The 18473-nt window shown below is 38.3% G+C and overlaps 1 protein-coding gene across 3 annotated transcripts in view; it reads left to right on the forward strand.

Annotated features, from left to right (window-relative positions):
* Positions 1-18473, forward strand: part of RET (ret proto-oncogene) — a 73983-nt gene that overhangs the window by 862 nt on the left and 54648 nt on the right. The window contains exons 1-2 of one of the 3 annotated variants that reach the window (XM_059477169.1): positions 12752-12796; positions 13253-13329. The exons of the other annotated variants lie outside the window; for them this stretch is intronic. The gene's annotated coding sequence lies outside the window, so the exon portion shown is untranslated. Of the gene's footprint in view, positions 1-12751; positions 12797-13252; positions 13330-18473 lie in introns of those variants that run through there. 3 annotated transcript variants of the gene reach the window in all.

Consider the following 18473-nt stretch of genomic DNA (forward strand, 5'->3'; position numbering starts at 1 on the left):
TACTTGCAGAGATTATACAGCTCCTATTTAATTTTTTAATTTTTTTTTTTGCTATGCTAAAATACTTTCAGTTGTTCATATTTTTTCTTTTCTTAATACCTTGTTGTTAGGGCCTGATCTTTGTAAAATTGCACTAGTAGTGAAGTTTAGGATATAAGGAGATAAAATGTGTAGGATATACTGCATCTAAACACACATCTAGTAAAAAAAAATAAAGTGGGTTGTATCCCAAGACATTTCACTGTCAGGAAGAATTAGCCATACTTGTATTGCTAATGGATGATCTATCATGCCTACTTTGCTTTTATCTTCGGCAAATCCATTTTCTTTAATGTTTTTGGCAGAATTAGGCGAAATGTAATTTACGTAAGTTCTTCAGCTTGAGGGGTATGTTTTCATTAGCCAAAATGATTCACATGCATTTGCTTGAAGATGACTTCCCGTGATTTCTGTTTAAGCTGGACAGATGAGCTTTCTTTGATTCATGCTGTGATACCCCAGGTTATTGCACATCCTGAACTGTGTTAGGAACTCCGGAGCTGCTCTCTCAAATGGCTCTTTTTCCCCCCTGCACTATTTCCCTTTCAGTTGGACCACCATTTGATTTTACTTTTAGTTGTACAACTTTACATGAATTTCATTCTGAAACTCTCAGATGGGAAAGGGGTTCTCTCTACTGAAGACAGATATCTAAACCTAAGTATCAGACCTCAGCAGTTGGAAATAGTTTCAAAGACTTTTTTTTTATTAAATGTAGCCCTAAATTGTTAACTTTGAGATCTGCCAAAAATATATTTGGAGGAATATTACAGGAGCTAATTTATTTGGGTAGAGTAGGCTGCCAAGTAGGTTTTTTTTTGTATACTGCTTGCTTATACTTAAAGTTGCAAATATTTTGCTTATGCCCTCAGCTTTGACTACTGAGGCTTAATATTTGGTTCCTGTTAGTTTCTGCTAAAACTGTGGGGAAGAAAAGTTGTGTACATTTATGCCCACACTTTAGGGTAATTGTTTTCATAGTTATTTCAAGAAGTCCAGTGTATTAGCAATGTTCTATGGGTGTTTGTTGTTAGAGAAACACTGCTTCACATTGTTGAGGTGTGTGACACTAATTAGCTTTTATGCAATAAGAGCTGATTTTACAGCAGGGGTAGGATGAAGTGTTATGTCTTGGAGGTACTAGCAAAGCCCCTGCCTGCACAGAGTTGCAGTTTAGGAACACAGCTCTCTTAGGAGTGATGGTGCATTCCCCTGGTGGGGAGCACAGTGAAACTTCAGTGGGCTCCATCCCGGGTGAGAGCCAGGGATTCTGCAGTGGTAGCTGGCATGCTCCTGCCAGGTGTTGTGCAGGAATCTCTTTCAGCTGGGCCAGGCCTCATCATAGAGGGCTGCCACCCGAAGTTAACCTGCAGGGATACCCTTGTACTCAATTGCTGTGTGTCTTTGGTTTATCTAAAGGTTTTGGAAAGCTTAGAACTGCCGTAGTTCATAAAACATGTGCTCACTACAACCCCAAAGGCATTTACTAAATGAGCTGGCGTAGTCAGTCTGGTGAGCGTGCTGTTAGTGGAAAGGATTAGATTTGGTTATTTTGTACTGGTGGGCTGCAGGAAGCACACTGGACCAATTGCTCTGAAGCAGAAAGGCGCAGCCGTGGCGCTTTTGCACCACAGGCAATGTGTGGGTCTCCTGCAGGCACTGTCCTCAACGTGCACTAGCCTAGAAATAGCAAAAATAAAAGGAATGTTTCTTCCCAAATTAAGACTTCTGTCTCTTTTACCAATCAAAAGAAATGCAGGGTTTATTATGGAGTGTGCACATGTCTTTTTCCAAAGTTTTACACCTTGTCAGTTGTAGGACTTCAGGATGTTTACTTGCCTGGCTGTTCGGTGCTGGAGTTTTGATTCTGAAAGCTCACTGATATCACAGGAGGACCTTGTGCAGTTAAATGTAGAAAAGAGTGCCTGTGGCAAAGACTTGGTAGGATTGTCTTGTCTAGAAAGTAATTTTTGTTATTAAAGGGAGTACTTTTGATGAGATAATTTCTTTTCCGTGAATAAAAAACAGTTTGTAAGCATTACATTATGCAATTTTTTTTTTTTAATTGGAAGGGAAACCTGCTCATGGAAGTAATCCTACTTCAATTATGTGCTCTTGAATGCAGATTATTCAAACTTTTTTTTCTAGTTTATTGACTGTGATATAAAACTTCTGATGAATGTACTAGTTTTGATATTCATTTATGGACTGTTTGGGATCGATTCTTAGAGTGCATTTCCCTGCTGCTAGGATTGCTGCTCATGTTTTGACTGGTTACAATTTAGTGCAAGTCCAGGCTCAAGTCATGCATCCAGATCCAGGGCAGACCAACTTCAGAAACCAACTGCGGATACTGACATTCTTCTCCTCCAAGTGTGGATTATTTCACATAATATTTGTATTTCATGATAGAAAATGGGTGCTTTCTCTAGGAAAAGAATATCTATGTGATTCTGTCAAAGTAAAGATTTCCTGTGTGCTCATGCTTTTAGATCAAACCAGTGCTGATGAGGTCAAATGGTGGAGCACAGACCATTCATTGACTTGTGTCAGGAACTGGCTAGGACAGACATAATTTTTGTGCCTGTTTTTTTTTAAACAGTTATCTGTCAGATAATATATGATCAGGATTTTACATTGTAAAGTAAAAATTATTCTGTTTTATTATTACCTTGACTATGGGTAAAGGGAATCTGTGAAGGACCATGAGAGGCACTTCATTAGATCTTATATGTCTTAATCAGGAAAGATCAGAGTTACGTGGTAATTTCACACCTTGCTGCTCTTTTTGATAGGAAAAGAGGTATTAATCAAAATCACAAAGTTCCTTCCTATTTTGTTGTTTTTCTCTGCCCAGAGGTTCATCATCTCACCTTGTGGCTCTTCTCCAGGTGGCACTTGTCCTGTCTCTGGTCACCTGCAGCTGCCTGCATTGGACTGTGAAAGTGCTGCTTCACTCGCACAGCACTCACCAGGATTCATCCCAGTGCTCCTACCCGTGAAGGAGCCTGGGCTCTCTGTGGCCCTCTAGGCTTGATGTCTCCCCTCATTTTTCTCCCATTGTCAGGTCCTTCACCTTCTAGTTTCTTCACAAAGGAAATTTTGCAGTGAAGTTCACCTCCTGCAGCGTTTTCCCTTTCACGGAAAGTAATTTACTGTATTGGGTTTTTTTTTTAAATTCATGCTAATTGGATCCATATTTGTGTTATATTTAGTTCCCTTCTTATTGTTATGTGCTGCCTTCTCAAGGTGTCAGGGCAATATGTGCTATTGGCTTGATTATTTCTGCCAGTCAGTTGCAGCCTTGGTCCTTGGCTTCATTCAAGGATTTTGCTACTATCACAGAAACAGTATAAAGGAAATGAATTCGAAGATAACAAAAAGCCAGCATTTTAATGCTTAAAGCTCATTTGTTAGTCTTTGATTAGCAGACAAGATTTCTCATAGCATTAACATCAGCAGTCAGTCTGAACAGCAGTGTGGGTTCAGCACCTGAATGCAAGATACATATTCAGTAGCATGCCCACCATCGGTTTTCTATCTCTATGTCATGTCACAGTCTGTTACATTTTTGTTTTTTTAACTGAAATGACAGACTGGCTGGTGCAAACCCATGTATTTTGTTAATTTTAATTTTTTCCCTTTTCCCCAGTTTGGCCCCTGGCAGGAGGGAGAGGATTTGTTCACTTGTTGCTGTACTTTCTTGCTTGGCTTGGCACTGCTGGTCCCGCTCCTCCAGGCTGCTTTCTCTCCCATAAAGCAACCTAGAAAACACAGATAGGCCATGGGTTGGAAGGAATCCATACTGAAGAAGCTTGGTGTTTTCTGGAGAGCCTTGTTGTGTAAAGGTCATTTAGAGCCTGTCTGCAGTGAGGAGAGTGTTTGCTTTGTTCAGACATTGGCATCCTTCAACTTTCCGGCAGAGCTGGAAGTGGTGCCAGCTGGTGATGGACTGCAATTATCTCTTGGTTTTGAAATGTAAAAATTGCCTGACAGTGCTTATTGAGCATGGGTATTTGTTTCAGGAGCAGTGCAAAACTTACTTGAACACGGGTGGTGGTTCCTGTGGGAGCAGGGTGGATGTGAAGGGCATCTTCTTCCAGGATTGAGGCACGTTCATGCTGTGGTCTGTTCTTAGCTCTTGCTTTCTACTTTTGTTTGGTTTGGCAGAAGCAAAGCTTAAAAATTCACCAAAATGTTCTAAAGAAACTTTGGAATTGTTTATTTTCCAGATGATTTTTCTTTTTGTAACTGTCTTGTATTTTGGAAAGCAATCAACTGAAGCATTGCAAGGATAAATACAGCAATTACTGCAAGAGAAGGACAGATTTGAGGTTTGCATATTAGTTTGGTTAGATCAGGGTTCAAATTCAATTGACAGCTGTGCTACACATTTGCTCGTTGCCTCACACTCTCTCTCTTAGTTTTCTGTAAAGTACCACCACCAGTTACTTTATCCTTAGAATATCATGTGCCTTGTTGATTGACTAATCCAGTTCCAAACTGGGTGATACTGGAGCTGATGCAACACAGGGAAAACACAATGGGAAACCTTACAGAATCTCTAGAGTGATAATGCATCAATGAAAAATAGCGTTGGAGAAGCTGTAGAATGAAATCTATTCAAAGGCTTTATTTTCACAATGTGGTTTTTCTTTTATCCGTGACATATACTGAGATAATCCGCAATGTTTTGGCAAAGTCATTATGAGCCCTTTAACAAGTTTTCATGTAGATATGTTGCTAATTAATAAAGTTATTAAGAAAATTTTTTTAACAAAATAGGAAATCAGCTGAGGTGTGAAAAACCAGATGGATTTTGATCCTTTGGGAGCTTAGGATTTTTTTGAAATTTGTCTATAGCCATCTCTTTTTTTCCCCACATAAGAAGAACACAAAGCTGTTTTTTTTAAAGATTACTTCATAAAGATGACTAAATAGTTTCAGATTTCTGGATCTTGAAATGAGACCATAAACATGCTAGGAACATTTTAACCTAAGAGATGCTCTGTAAATCTGCTGAAACGAAGATGATCATCAGTGCTTTAGAGCCTAAGGGAAAATTACAGTGATTGCAGTCAAAAAAGAGAATTGGAAACTTTGCTGGGGTAATTGTGCCAGAAATGTTGTTTGACTGAATTAGTTTAGAAATTTGGCTGATTGTAAATCAGGTGATTGTAAAAAGAAAATGGATGTATTACTCCTAATGGCTGTCTAATGGCTTTTCAGTGTATGCATTTAGAAAACTAATTAAACAATATATTTAACTGATATAACAAAGTTGCTTGTGTTGCTGTAATGGGTGGTTGGGTTTTGGTTGTGGTTTTTTTTTTTTTATTTAATGTCCATTATGGCTTTTTTCTAAGTGAGACAAATTTCAATCTCAGATAATAAAATTAAATCTAGCTTTTCCTCCTAATTCAGAGGCACCAAGTTTTCTGATACGGACAATTCCATTATCTGTTGTTTTCACTTGTGAAATGGAAAGACTCATTTTGACATGAGTAGACCAGAATTTCATCTATCTCCAAAGCCCCTTAAAGGCTAGTTTTGCCACTGAATTAGAGCAGGCATCCTGTGGTCCTGTCAGTGCCATTCTCAGGGTGTCTTGGAGATGAGACTTAAATCTCCCAGTGGCTTAAAGCCACAAGCAATGCTTTCTCTGGATTTGGGAGGAGTAGAAGTTTGGGTCATTCTCTACCGTTCCTGCATAAAGAGCTGACTGATACTTACAGTTTGGCCCCTAACAAGGATGATGTAGAGCAGCTTCCTTTGACTCCCTTAAGAGGTGTCAAAGGAAGTGTCACCTTAAGAGGTGATACTTCTGCACTGGTTGGCTTCTGGAGATGTTTTGTCTTTGTTGATGAGGTCCCCTTCCATATCCTGTCATCTTAAAGTAGACATCGAAAAGGATGTAAAAAATATCAATGGTTCACAAGATGTTGAGAATGGATTTGATTCTCTAGGTTCTCTTTCCACCCCTGCCACTGTGCTGCTTAAAACTTGCCTCGTGTTAAAAGTAGCTCTGCTTGTTGCTGCTGTGCATTTGGAAGGAAGGTACTGATCACCAGGTTCTGGCTGTTTGATCAAGAAGGGGAGAAATAATTTGCATTAATGCACAGAAAATGTAACGTAAAGTCAAAGAAAAGCTATTGTGTACTGAAATTTAGCCCATAACAATTTATGACTTTAAAACGTTGATTAAAAAAAGTTAGATTAATTAGGTCTATTTAGATGGGAATAGCCAGTATAGCATGATTAATACATACATTTATGGCAGTCAGTCATCTCAGAAGACCAGAGGGTTTGGAATGTATATGTACTCTAGGGCAGCAATCAGGCTTTCTTTTACACAGCATAAAAGTAGACACTAGAAAATTATATGAATGCATTTATATTGCCAGATTGTGGTGTGCAAGACTGTAAGTGAAAAGTGTGCTTGCTGTTCATGAAATCTGAATAACAGCGAGGGGAAAGGAAAGAATCCAAAGAATTCTCATCAAGAAAAGGCCTCAAGTTTTTATTTTAATGGGAAAAGAAGTTTGTTTTTCAGAGGGGAAAAAACCCGCAAAAATTAAAATCGGGAGTAGTGGAAGAGAGTGGATTTGGGTAGAGGGCATTGGCTGCTGAGTGAGATTTGCACTGTGATGACTGGGGAGTTCAGCTAGGACCTTTGGAGGAAGTATCCAGCACTGATTTTTAACAAAACAGAGTGCTGCTTCTGCCCCTGCAGTGAGGAGTTGTATTTTGTAAAACACTTGAGTGGATCCTTCTCACATCTCTGAAGTACTCAGGCATATTCTTAGTTTATCCTGCATCAGCAAAGTGTTTTTAGAGTGGGACTGCTGCATCAAAGCCCCATAAAGAATTGCACAGTTCCAAAAGTTAAAACACTCTGGCAGTACATTCAGGGGCCAGATTTCTCTTTGCTCCCATTGGATGTCAAGTTCCCCTTTTGTGGTGTGTGCTATCTAACCATTGAGATGGCTCTGAGGTGCATCAGCCAAATTCTGTGTGTGCTTTAATGAGTAGCCTTAATAGTCTAACTTTCCTCAGCTGGACCAGGGGAGATGCCTTGAAGCCTTTCTGTAGGACTCGTTTCCCTGGGCTGTAGATTTTTGGCAATGCTTTCTGGATGCTACCTTGGCTTGGTTCTGCTACCTTTGAACTGTGAGTTATGCATTGGGTGCCCCATTTGTATTTTGATAGTCACAGTGTGTGTTTGGAGAGAAATACAGGAACAAATATGAAAAAAACCCAATTGTCTGTTACTGCTTTTCAGCAATTCTGGGTAGAGCTTTCTCTAGCTGAGCTCTTGGATGCCAGTGAAGTAAAAAGGACTGAGGATGATGATTGTGTAAAATGGCTCATCCCAATTGCTATTATGAGACAAAAAAAGCAATGGGAGTGTTTAGATTTTGGGTTTGAACGTACACATACATAAATGTTTTAAAGTAATGAAGGGGAAACAATATGGCTGTAATATAAATTTTATTGCACATTTCAATTCAGCATTGCTGACACACACTAGATGAGAAGGCATTTTAAACCGTTTTATTGCTTTGGTAAACTTTTGCCTTTGTGAAGATTAGAAAAGTTGTCTTAAATTGCTTTGCTGGGAACTTTCTGGCTAGTGAGAGAGTTTATAACATGTATTTTGCAGATTTTTATTATTAAAAAAAGGAGACAAAACCCAAACCTTCAAAACCTAGTTTCTGTAGATTTCAAAACAAATAGGATCATCCTTAGAGGCTGTGATAGATCACCCTTATAAGCTCTGTGAAAACCAGAAACATTTATAAAATAATTTTTTCCTACCGAGGCATTGAAGTGAGCCTGTTGTTGGAAAAAGGGTTTTTTTAAACTATTTATTTTCTTAGATTCTAGTCTAATAAAATTTGAAATTAAAGTTGGACCAAAGGTTTTAGGGCAGTAAATATCTAAAGAAAATAAGCAATAATAGCCCAAGGTTTTACTTATCTTTTTTATGCTGCCCCTCCACCTTTCTTTTTTTTTTTCAATCTAGCTGTTGTAGACTATTTTTAGTTGTGTTTTTGTATTTTTTTCCAATAATTTTTTAATCCTTTTTTTCCTGGCATCATGCAGTTGGGTGTGATTTTTTTTAGTTTATTTGAAAAATTTTGTTCTCTATCTTTGCACAGGCAATTTTGGCATCATGGCAGAGCCATCCTTAGTACCTGGCAATTAAAAAGCAAAGGGGATGAATCTGTGCAAGTCTCTGCTTCGGCCTTTCAGAATATGTTTGTCCTAAATACAACTTCCAGGAGACAATAAAGGAAATGTACATTAATTAAATATTTAGATTGCTCATCAAAACCTCAGTTTAGATTGATTATAGTAGTAACATTTGTCAGTGCAATAAGACTGGTAGCAAAGACTTTTACTTATTTTATAAAATGTTCTGTTGCTAGAGAGTCCTTATGACAAAAGATTTTTTTCTCCTTTCCCTGGTAAACCTTGGTAATGGTATGTAAGATAATGTAAGAATTACTAAATAGAGTCATACCTGACACAATAGTTTATTTCCTGGTGATGCCTGGCAATACCCAGTTTTAAATGATGCATTTTGGTTTTCATACTTCTTGAAATGAAAAGGGTAGCAACAAGAAACGTAGGAAATGCTGGTTTTGAAGAAAAATATAAATGAGTGACAATATTTATTTACAAAGACAACTGAGCACAGAGTTCAGATTTTTCAGTTTAAGCAGAAGTAGTACAAAGGTGGATGTACTGGTGGATATTGAGTAATAGTGGAAATTAGAACTTGGGACATAGCAAGGGGTATTAGGGAAACATTTTGGTAGCAGGGAGCTACAAGGATTTTTGTCTGCAGTCATTGTGGGGTTTCTTTTAATTGGGAATATCTTAAGAACAGGTGGGACAGCAGTGTGTTCATGTTGGTTATTCATCATCAGTCCTACCTTGGATGAGTTAAATGATGTCTCTTGGAAACTTTTGACTTCATCGTCTTACGGTTTTGTGCTCAGGGTGTTAAAAACAGGACAAATGCAGCCTTTGTATGTCTGCTGAAGCTAATGTCTGGTGTTTGGTCAATCACGGCTCCTTATGAGATCATGATAACTTAGTCTGCAGTTAATGTAACTTGAGAGTTAATATCAAAATACTTATATTGTTAATCATTAACAGCTGAATAGACAGGAGTTAGATGCCTTTGATGTCAAGATGAGCCTCTGGAGTTCCTGATTTTCAGAATATCCCCAGGGATGTATTTGATATATGGTGGTCTTTGTCTTCTCAAAAATCAATTTCTAATTCCATGCTCAGCATTCTCAAATCCCAGGCAGTGAGCTGGGGACCTCACACTGCCACTGAGCATTTCCAATTAAGGCCTTGAAAAAGTCTGTATACATATGGCCTAACCTTGTCACCAAGAAGAGTAAAGAGTGCTGCTCTCTTCAGATAAAAAATTAAATGCGTTGGAGCGATGGTGTTTGCTGAAATAGACACAGGGTTTGAGGATCCATTTTCTCAAGAGTTAAACTGGATTTATGATTTGGTAGGCAGTTCTTGTTAAATAAGAACTTAATGATTGCAGAGAGACCGTGAAAAAAATTAGCACTGGGATTATAACTCTACTTTCAGTATTTTCCACCCTGAATCCTAAATTGCGATTGCCAGTACCATTTATCTGTCTTTGACATCAGCTGCTGAGAACTCTCCCTTTTATCAATGCAAGGCTTTGTTAGATTTTGAACTTTGAAGAACTGCAGCTTGTGTTTTTCTACTGTTGTTTCTGTTTCATAGCATCTTCCATTGCATTCATTATAGTTTCACATTTTCAATTTAAATGTTTGTTTAAATATACATAATTTAAAATGGGGTTTGGGACATGAGATACTTAGCTACTATTGGTTAGCAGCCCTGGTCTCTTCCACTGGAAAGAGCTGGTGATAAGGTGTTTTACAAAATTCCAGGGGCATATAGTGCAATCCTATGATGTTACCCTATTTCCCATTCTTAGAAGATTTTTGTTTACTCTGTATATTGCCAGCATTACATTATCCCGCTCTGAATGCGAGAAAGACAGAGGAAATCACTATGAAGAAGAAAAAGACTATTGTTCCTTCTTTCCAAGAACTAAACCCAATCCTAGCTAGTCTTGATTTGAAGCAGAATTGTTGCCTTTTCACCTTTTCTGGCATTTGGACAGCAAGTTACAAATGTGTGGAACTGCCATTGCAGATGAAATTGCACTGGGTGCGTGATTACCTTTCCAAATGTCCTGATAGACAGAGCAGACACTATCACAGCATCTGTGATTGTTTAGGCATGTGATTTTGTCTGGGAGGAATGTTTTATTTGGATTTTTGTCCACATGTAACTTTTGAATAGCTTGTGGGTCCAATCTGTCTCCCTATAGAATGAAAATATTAAGCCTTTGCTCTTTCTGCTTTCATTAAGAAGATAGGAAGGAGCATTATCATGGAAGAGGTGATTCAGAGAAATGCAGAACCTCATTTTTGCCTTTTCACACTAGGCAACTCTTTCTAACAGCTTTAATTATGAGTGCCCTTAGATACTGCCAGATAATGGGTGTAGATGCACCCCTGGATCAGGGAGTATATTGCCAATATGGTAACAACACTGAAGCCTTTTGTGCAATGGCCTGCCTGTACCTTTTTTTGTTAAACATCCACATGGATTTAGGATTGACCCAAGTTCCAAAATATAACCCTATTTAGAAAGAATGAGCTTTAAAAAATTTTCAATGAGATAAGAAATTAAAATAATGAAAAACCACAATGAAATTAATTCAGCTGCTACATTCCAGCTTCTGTACCTGTTTTGTTTACCTGGGGAAATTTCAGCAAAGTGAGTGTTAAAATGCTTGTTTCATTTCTGTTCCTTATACCACTTTTATTGGATGAATGAAAACAGACTGAAGCTTAGGAAAAACAGGAAACTGTTAATGTAAAAGTACTGTCAAAAGCAGAATGGGCAAGATTTTCAGATAATGGTTTGCTTCTATGTTTAATGGGTTCATAGTTTTTTCTAGCATTACTTAATGAAGATGGATTTCTCACCTAGATTTCAGGTAACCCGGGGACTGTAAAATAGTTAAAACAAGAATGCAATTGTCACTATTATTAATAGTAGAGTTTTTGCTGTTTTTTTTTCATTTGAAGATACTGTATTTGCTCCTGGAGAGCACAATGGGATTTAGTTTCTATTCCTTTTACCATGGTGACTTTTCCCAACATCAAGTCATGAAAAGCACATTTAGTGACAATTGCAGAGTTTCCAAATCACTTCGGAAGAAAAACTGTAGGAGTGAGGGATTGTTCCCTTTATCTCAATGAGACATTAACACTGAAATCTTAAAGCTGTTTAAGTGTAGTCATTGGCAGCTTTCTCACTGCTGATGTTTTTGTAGAGTTGTCTGGGTAAACGATTTTGGATTGTTGTGGGAACAAATGGCCTATGATGGGCCATAGTGATCTCTGCCCAGAGTTAGGACAATATTTAACAAGGTCTTCAAGCCCTAGTCAAAAATCACCTAGCAGTCCTACCAACGGAGTGTCACGCAGAAATTTTGCATTTTACTGTTTTAAGTATCCAGGGATCTTTTTTTATAACAAGATGTTGATATGGTGATATATGAAGTGTGAAGTTGCAGAGTGACATAAAATGAGTACCCTGGAAATTAAATAAGCCACATGGACTGTTTTGCTGATTTTTATCTCCCTAAATGATGTTCCTGTTATTTTGCAAATGCTGGTGGAGAATCAGGTACATTTAAGGCACTTTGCATTTTCAGAAGTCTGTGTTTCTCATTATGAAATTAAGAGGCTACTTACCATCAAGTACACAGATAAATATACACAAGTTTATTTGGGTTTACTCTTTCTGGAGTGCTTCTTCTCAAACTGTGGTTTCCTTCAGTACATGGTTGACATATGGTGGTGGTCTTTGTCTCAGTGTCAGTCTTTCTCTATTGTGCCTCTGGCAGCTGAATATCCATGGGAAAATGTGCTACCTTTTGATCACTGGTTTTTGAACTGTAGGTTTCTGATGGACTGTCACCCATGGTAAAGATCTAAGATGCCTTATTAAACAACTGTTTCAGTAGTGCTTGCAATTAAAGCCTTGATGGTAAACATGTATTTGGTCGTAAGAAGGTGATGAGGATTGAGAGATATACAGTGATACAAAATGCTGGGAACTCCTCTTGTGACAATCTTCCATAAAAAAAAAATTGTTAAACAAATTTGAATACACAACTGCTACTTCCTTTCTTTGTTTTTTGAGAGGGTTTTTATTTTTTGTGGAAAAACTCAATTATACGTATATATTTATATGTATATGAGCATGTGTGAAAATAAAAAGTTGAAGAAAAAAGTAAAAGCAAAAAAGCTTCTGACTGTCAAGTAGCTGGAGGACATTTGCTGCTATTTAAGCACAGAAAAGGACTTGTAACTTTCTGAAACAATGGACATTTTCATTATAGGAGGCTTAAAAAATAAGCTTAGAATCAAGCCTTTGTCAGAATATATCCTGTCTGCAGCTGTTAGGTTACTTGGTTTGTTTAAATATGGAAGTTGTGAAGTCAGGATTATTCTGCTGGATCTGTAAGGTAAGGATTTCCTCTTCATACACTCAGGCCTGTCAGATCTGGTCTGGGCACTGATGTCATACTTAATATATTGTTTTTTAGCAGTGGTTGAAGAGCACCAATTCCTGTCAGCAGAGCTGGATGCATTTGTCAGGGGAGAAGGTGAGAAACTGCCGTTTTGCATCACACTGTCACATCTCCCAGCGCTTGTGGTATTATGCCCTGCTTCCCTCATGCTCAGTATGCAGAATGAATGAGGCTGTTTTACTATGACTTCTGTTTTTATAGTTAGCTGAACTTTGAAATTGTCTCCTAAATCATCCTTGCCAGTAGCATTAACTACCCCTTTGCTGGTAGTCAGAGATTATTCTGCAGTAAGTTAAAGGGTAACTCATCTTCTTTTGTGATGACAGGAAACATGGAGGGATGTAAAAGATAATGGCTAATTCAAAGCAGAGCACTCCACTCTGCTTCTGAAAATCCATCAACTCCATTCAAACACAGATCTGAAATCTTGCAACAAACTTGGAAATCTCTTTGCTTTTCGCTGCTTCAGTAAATTGTTATCTGGGGGAGGATGATGCAGATGCCCATGAGTTATGATGCCTTTCATTACAGGGGGGTGAATTGCACATTAGCCTAGCATTCAGAAGCCTGGAGGTTTCTGCCACTGTGCTGTTGGTGTTTCAAAAGAGGTAAAAGCGTGATGTAAAGTAGATAAATGAAGTGGTATTAAAGAAAGGTCTTTATCCTTCCTTCTCCTTTTGCAGCACCAGAGCCCTGAAAATAGCTCATGTGGAAAGGTTCTCGTGCAGAGATGAGTCATGGCAGCTGTATGGCTGGGCCAGGTACTGAGTGACAGGGCCAGGTGGAGCAGAGGAACAGCAGGTGAATTGATCCTTGGGTAAACACCTGTGTTTGCTTTTTTAAAATTTTCTTGTTGAAGACAGCTGCAGCAAGGGAACAAGAAAAGTCTAATGTAATAACAAGCCATGGAAGGATATTTCAGAGAGTTACTTTTTTTCTGAAACAAACTGTATCTATCTGGCTCTCTTCACATGGCAGTTCCCTCCATGCTTCCTGTTCATTACCTGGGGTTGCTTCTGCTAAGTAAAATCGTGCTGTTGTGGTTGACAGACAGATTGTTGTTCCCGTTATTAGCTGCTTCAAAGAAATGACATTATATTCTGCAGATGGAGGAGTGGGATCAAGCAAACATTCCTGCTAAGTCAAGAGCATTACCTTTTCATTTGCTGTGTTCTTCTGGAGCAAAGCATTTTGTAAGACCTTGAGCAAAACACATGAAAATTCTGGATTAGACTGTTTGCATGGGGAAATGTGGACAGTAAAAAGACTGGGTGGAAACAGGAGCAACCCACTTTTTAAATGTTCTAAAAAACCTTAGCAAACACTGTGTCCAAGACAGATTTCAAGACATCCCTGTGCTCTGGGGAGCTTTGGAGATGGAGGAAAAAGACCAGATTCTTCTGTTAACAGCCACTCTTAATCCTTGAGTATAGAAATAATTTACTTAGGCAGCATTTAGGTATGGCAGTCAAAAGCACTATAAAAAATTATGAAGTAGATTGGTTTTGTTAGACTGTGATTATACTTATTCACAGCTCTTGATAGGTGTCATGTACTGTGAAGCATTTTTAATTTCCTGAGAACAATGTAACTTAAGATACCTTTCTTCACCAGGCCATTTGATTTATTAGAAAACTGCAAGATCCATGTAGTGCAGGCTCTATTAGTGATTGGTGTGTACCATTCCCACTGTGAAAAAATGGAAGCATGGTAGCTTGCATGTGTTAAATTGATGCACATTTTAGCATGCTACATACAGTATACCTTATATATGCTACATACATTATATATTTCTATATAAGTTCTGTCAGACATAAAGAAGACAAATATTCAATGTTATCCCTCCACAGTCATTGTAAAGGAGAGTAGGAGTTGTCTTACTGAAGTGCTTTTTTCTTCCTGTGCTGCCACATGCAAAAGAGATTTATGGAAAAGAGAGAAAACAACACTGATGAGAGAAACAGATTTACAGTGAAATCCACTATCACAATATAGCTGCACTGTTTAGCAAACACCTTATGGAAGACAATACAATGTGCCAGCAAGCTGCTTTTATTTTACAGTATTTCTTTACAAGCTAATAGACAGTGTGCTCGATAAAATAATCTTGTTATGATAGATGTATTGCCATTGCAAGTAAGTTTTACTAAATGAATTAATTAGTTTCATTTACCCCTTGCAAAGTCAATATGTTACTGGAGAATTAAGCAATTCTTTACTGTCAGTGTATTAAATTATTAAGAGGGGGGAAGTAAATAAATAAATGACCTAGTAGGAGATAAGATAGGCATCCACCAAAAAGAGTTTAAATTTTGTCCAAACATTGACAAGCACTGCTGCCTTCAGAGGGCTTGGATCAATCCTTATGACTCACACCCTTAAGAAAAAAATAATAAAATTAAAAATTTCTGAATGTTTCTAGTCACAAGCTTATTATCCATGATAAATCAGGGAAGGATATTTTGCACAAAATCACTTATTGTCAGAAAAGTTTATAACTGTTTAATAAAACAAGCAATTGGTATTATTTTGTTGCGAGGATGCACTTTTTTTTTACAGATAGTAGGCTTGCATGGTTCTGTCTTGTATGGTTCAGGTGCTTTTATTGGCAGCTTTCATGATTTATGGCTTGCTGAGTGACATTTTATTTCCTATTCAAGACAGCTTAGAGTCTTCAATTAATCACTTTTATAAGTAAAACTGCACTGGGTATTTCTAGAGCAATATTCAGGGCAGGTTCCTTGAGAGATCCAAATTGCCAAGAAAACCATGTGGGTGATCACAGCCTAGTGCATGCAGATATGTATGAGCCAGAGAGGATTAAAGAAGGAGGCTGTGGCTGTAATGTCTAGACTAGCATTTGTGGCTGCTAATACACTGCTAATATGGGTCTGGTTTTTCAAACAGAGGTGTTCAGAGGGAGCTTAAGGTCCATTATGAGTTTTCCTCCTGTGACAGAAGTGAAATAACTTTGGGCAGGATCAAGCTTTGTGGACTTCAGCTGCAAAACTCTCATTAAGTTTCATTTCACCTTTTGTGTTGGTTTTGAGACCATGTCAGAATTGTATTTGGCACAGAGAGAGCAGTGAATTCATTGAAGAAATACAGAGTTTTTAAAAGCATGATTGCTTTTACAGTCTCGTGGTGTGTAGCCTGGCAGGACAAGTGTCTGTGCCCAGAGACTCTGTAGTTCATGTCCCTGTATTGATGATTAGATTTAATTTCTGAACAAAAACATTAACTGTGGTTTCGAGAAAACATTGCAGTGAGATGATTAGTGGTGGAAGGAAAAAACATTCTCTTACTGGAATTCAAGTGCCTTCCTCTGATTTTAAGGCACACAGTGATGAATGTGCTGCTGCTAATGTGTGTTTCTCACTCCTAGCCTTATAAGTAGAGGAACACTGAAGAGGGGTGAATATAAAAGCCTGAGGAACTAAACTGGTGTGGATACCTGAAGGGAGGTTTGTTCATACTTGGGACAAAAAATGGCAATGAATGAACAGGTTATTGTCAGAGCTTCTGCATATGAGGATTCTTTTGTGGAAAAGAATAGCCTCCACGATCTCATGGGATTTTGGCTTCTGAGAGGGCAACACACTGGCTTGTCAAGAAGGGCTTGATGGGCTGCAGGGGACAAAATGTCAGATGAGGAGTTAGGAAAAATGGTTTCCTTTTCATTTCAGTTCTTGGCAGAATTTCTTCCACTTTACCCATTATTTCCTCCTCCGATTTATGGCGATGGAGATGCAATATTGTAAAAGCTCTTTGTGGTCTGTGAATGGAAAAGTACTCTTAGTTCTAGTAACTAAATATTAGTCTTCTTGTTTGCAATTCTCAAGTATTGCTGTAATTTTTTAACTATCTCAGTATAAAGGTTAGTGAAGAATCCTATCTTTGTTTCTTTGAAGAGGTATTTCTGATCGATTTCATCATGTGAGACGCTGCAGCATTGAAGGAATGGTGGAAAAGGATAACTGCTGTTAATCCAGTCTTTTGTTGGTTTAAGTAGGATTCTCTCATGTGTATTGCCTTCATTTGGAAGAATCAGGCAGTCCTTTTCCTGTTCTAATATGGTGTTTGTTTAAAGGCAGGATTCCAAGTATGTTTGTTGGCTTTTTTCCTGAATCATGACTGTAACAGGGACATGGATACCTTAGAGAGCTAAATATCCTGCAGTCTGGTTTGCTACTGATGTGCATACATAATTTCTACTGACAGTAATGGGAGTTACATGTGTATAGAAAACAAAACAGACCCCTTAAAAATGCTGGTCAAGTAATAAAAGAAAGGGTAGAAGTATAGAGTGGGAGGGAGATTTTTTCTCTGTTTTCAACTTGCTTTGTCTTTTAACTTATCCTCACCCTGCTCATGTTAGCTTAATATTATATTTATGGATTCCATCCTGATCTAATATGACATGAGGGGTAAGACAACATACATGTGAACTATGTAAGCAGAAGAACATTTTAAAGTATATTTGCTCCCTTTCCCAGCTCTCAGAGGAGTGAGAAGTTTCCCTGTGTAGGGGTGGTACTGCAGATGAGCCTGCCCTACCCATGTGCTGCTGAAACTTTTTATTATGCAGGAAATTGTAGCGTTGCCCCTGCAGCAAAGGCAGGGCTGCAGAGCCCCCTGCCACTGAGAAAGCACATCCCAGCAGCATCCAGCATCCAAAGGGTGAAAGTGGCTGCCCCAGTGGGTTTATTGGGAGCTCTGCTGTCCTTTGCATGCTCTGTGTTATTCGGAATTCTGAAAATGAGAAATGTAACTTCTTTGGAGGCTGTCAGGACTTGGAGTGTTTTCCTGGAGCTTCATTGAGAAGGGAGAAGCAAATTCCTGGATAGTTAGACCCAGTGCTCTGCAGTCTATCCCTTAATTAAATTCTCTGTAACCTGTGTGTTTTTCATTGTTAATCAATGGACATTTGTCCTCAGAAGTAACTAACTCTGGGGAGTGTAAGAAAGAATAAAACTCTTCAAAACCCCAAATGTTACACAAAGGGCATAAAAATAAAATTGTCCTTTTCCAAAATAGCTGAGCGTTATGGCATCTTGATAAAGGGAGTGCTAGAATATGTTCTCCTAATAAACCTCAGTAAAACCTCTAAAAATAACTACACAGATATATTCTAAGTTGATTACCAGTAATTGAACTGACTTAATGTAGTTGGATGATGTCATGTAAAATATTCCTCTAAAGTAATTTCAGTAGACATGCCATTTGAAGTCCTCTTGCAGGCAGCATAAACATCTTCATGTTGCTAAACTGAGCACTGGACTAAAGCACTCAGCGGGGCAGCTCTGACATCTCTGTGTTTTATCTCCTTCCTTTGAGCCACTCTGGCTTGCCTGTTCCAGGCAGCTTTGCAATGACAAATGTCTCGTCCTTGTTTTAGTGAAAACCTGGAAACTCTGTAATTCAGACCTGTTAGTTGTAGAATAAGAGAGGCTAAAGGTGGAAAGGGCTTTGGAAGTGTCTGGCTTCCAAGTTTCCCTGCAGTATGCATTTCCAGTGTTCTGTCCAACTTCAGCCTGCCTGAGCAATGGGGACTGTTCCATGGCCCAATTCATCTCATGAGAAGCAAGCTTGGAAAATGATTTTCCAAGGTTTCAGTCTTGTTTTTGCGTTTGCTTATCCATTTCCTTGTATATTGGCTCTTGTATTTTTATAGCCTTATAAAGCTTTGTAGCTGGTTAATGCCGATAATATCATCTTCCAAAATTTGTTTAGCTTGGATTGTTACTTTTAT

This window comes from Ammospiza nelsoni, chromosome 8 (assembly GCF_027579445.1).
Source record: "Ammospiza nelsoni isolate bAmmNel1 chromosome 8, bAmmNel1.pri, whole genome shotgun sequence".
Taxonomy (NCBI): Eukaryota; Metazoa; Chordata; class Aves; order Passeriformes; family Passerellidae; genus Ammospiza; species Ammospiza nelsoni.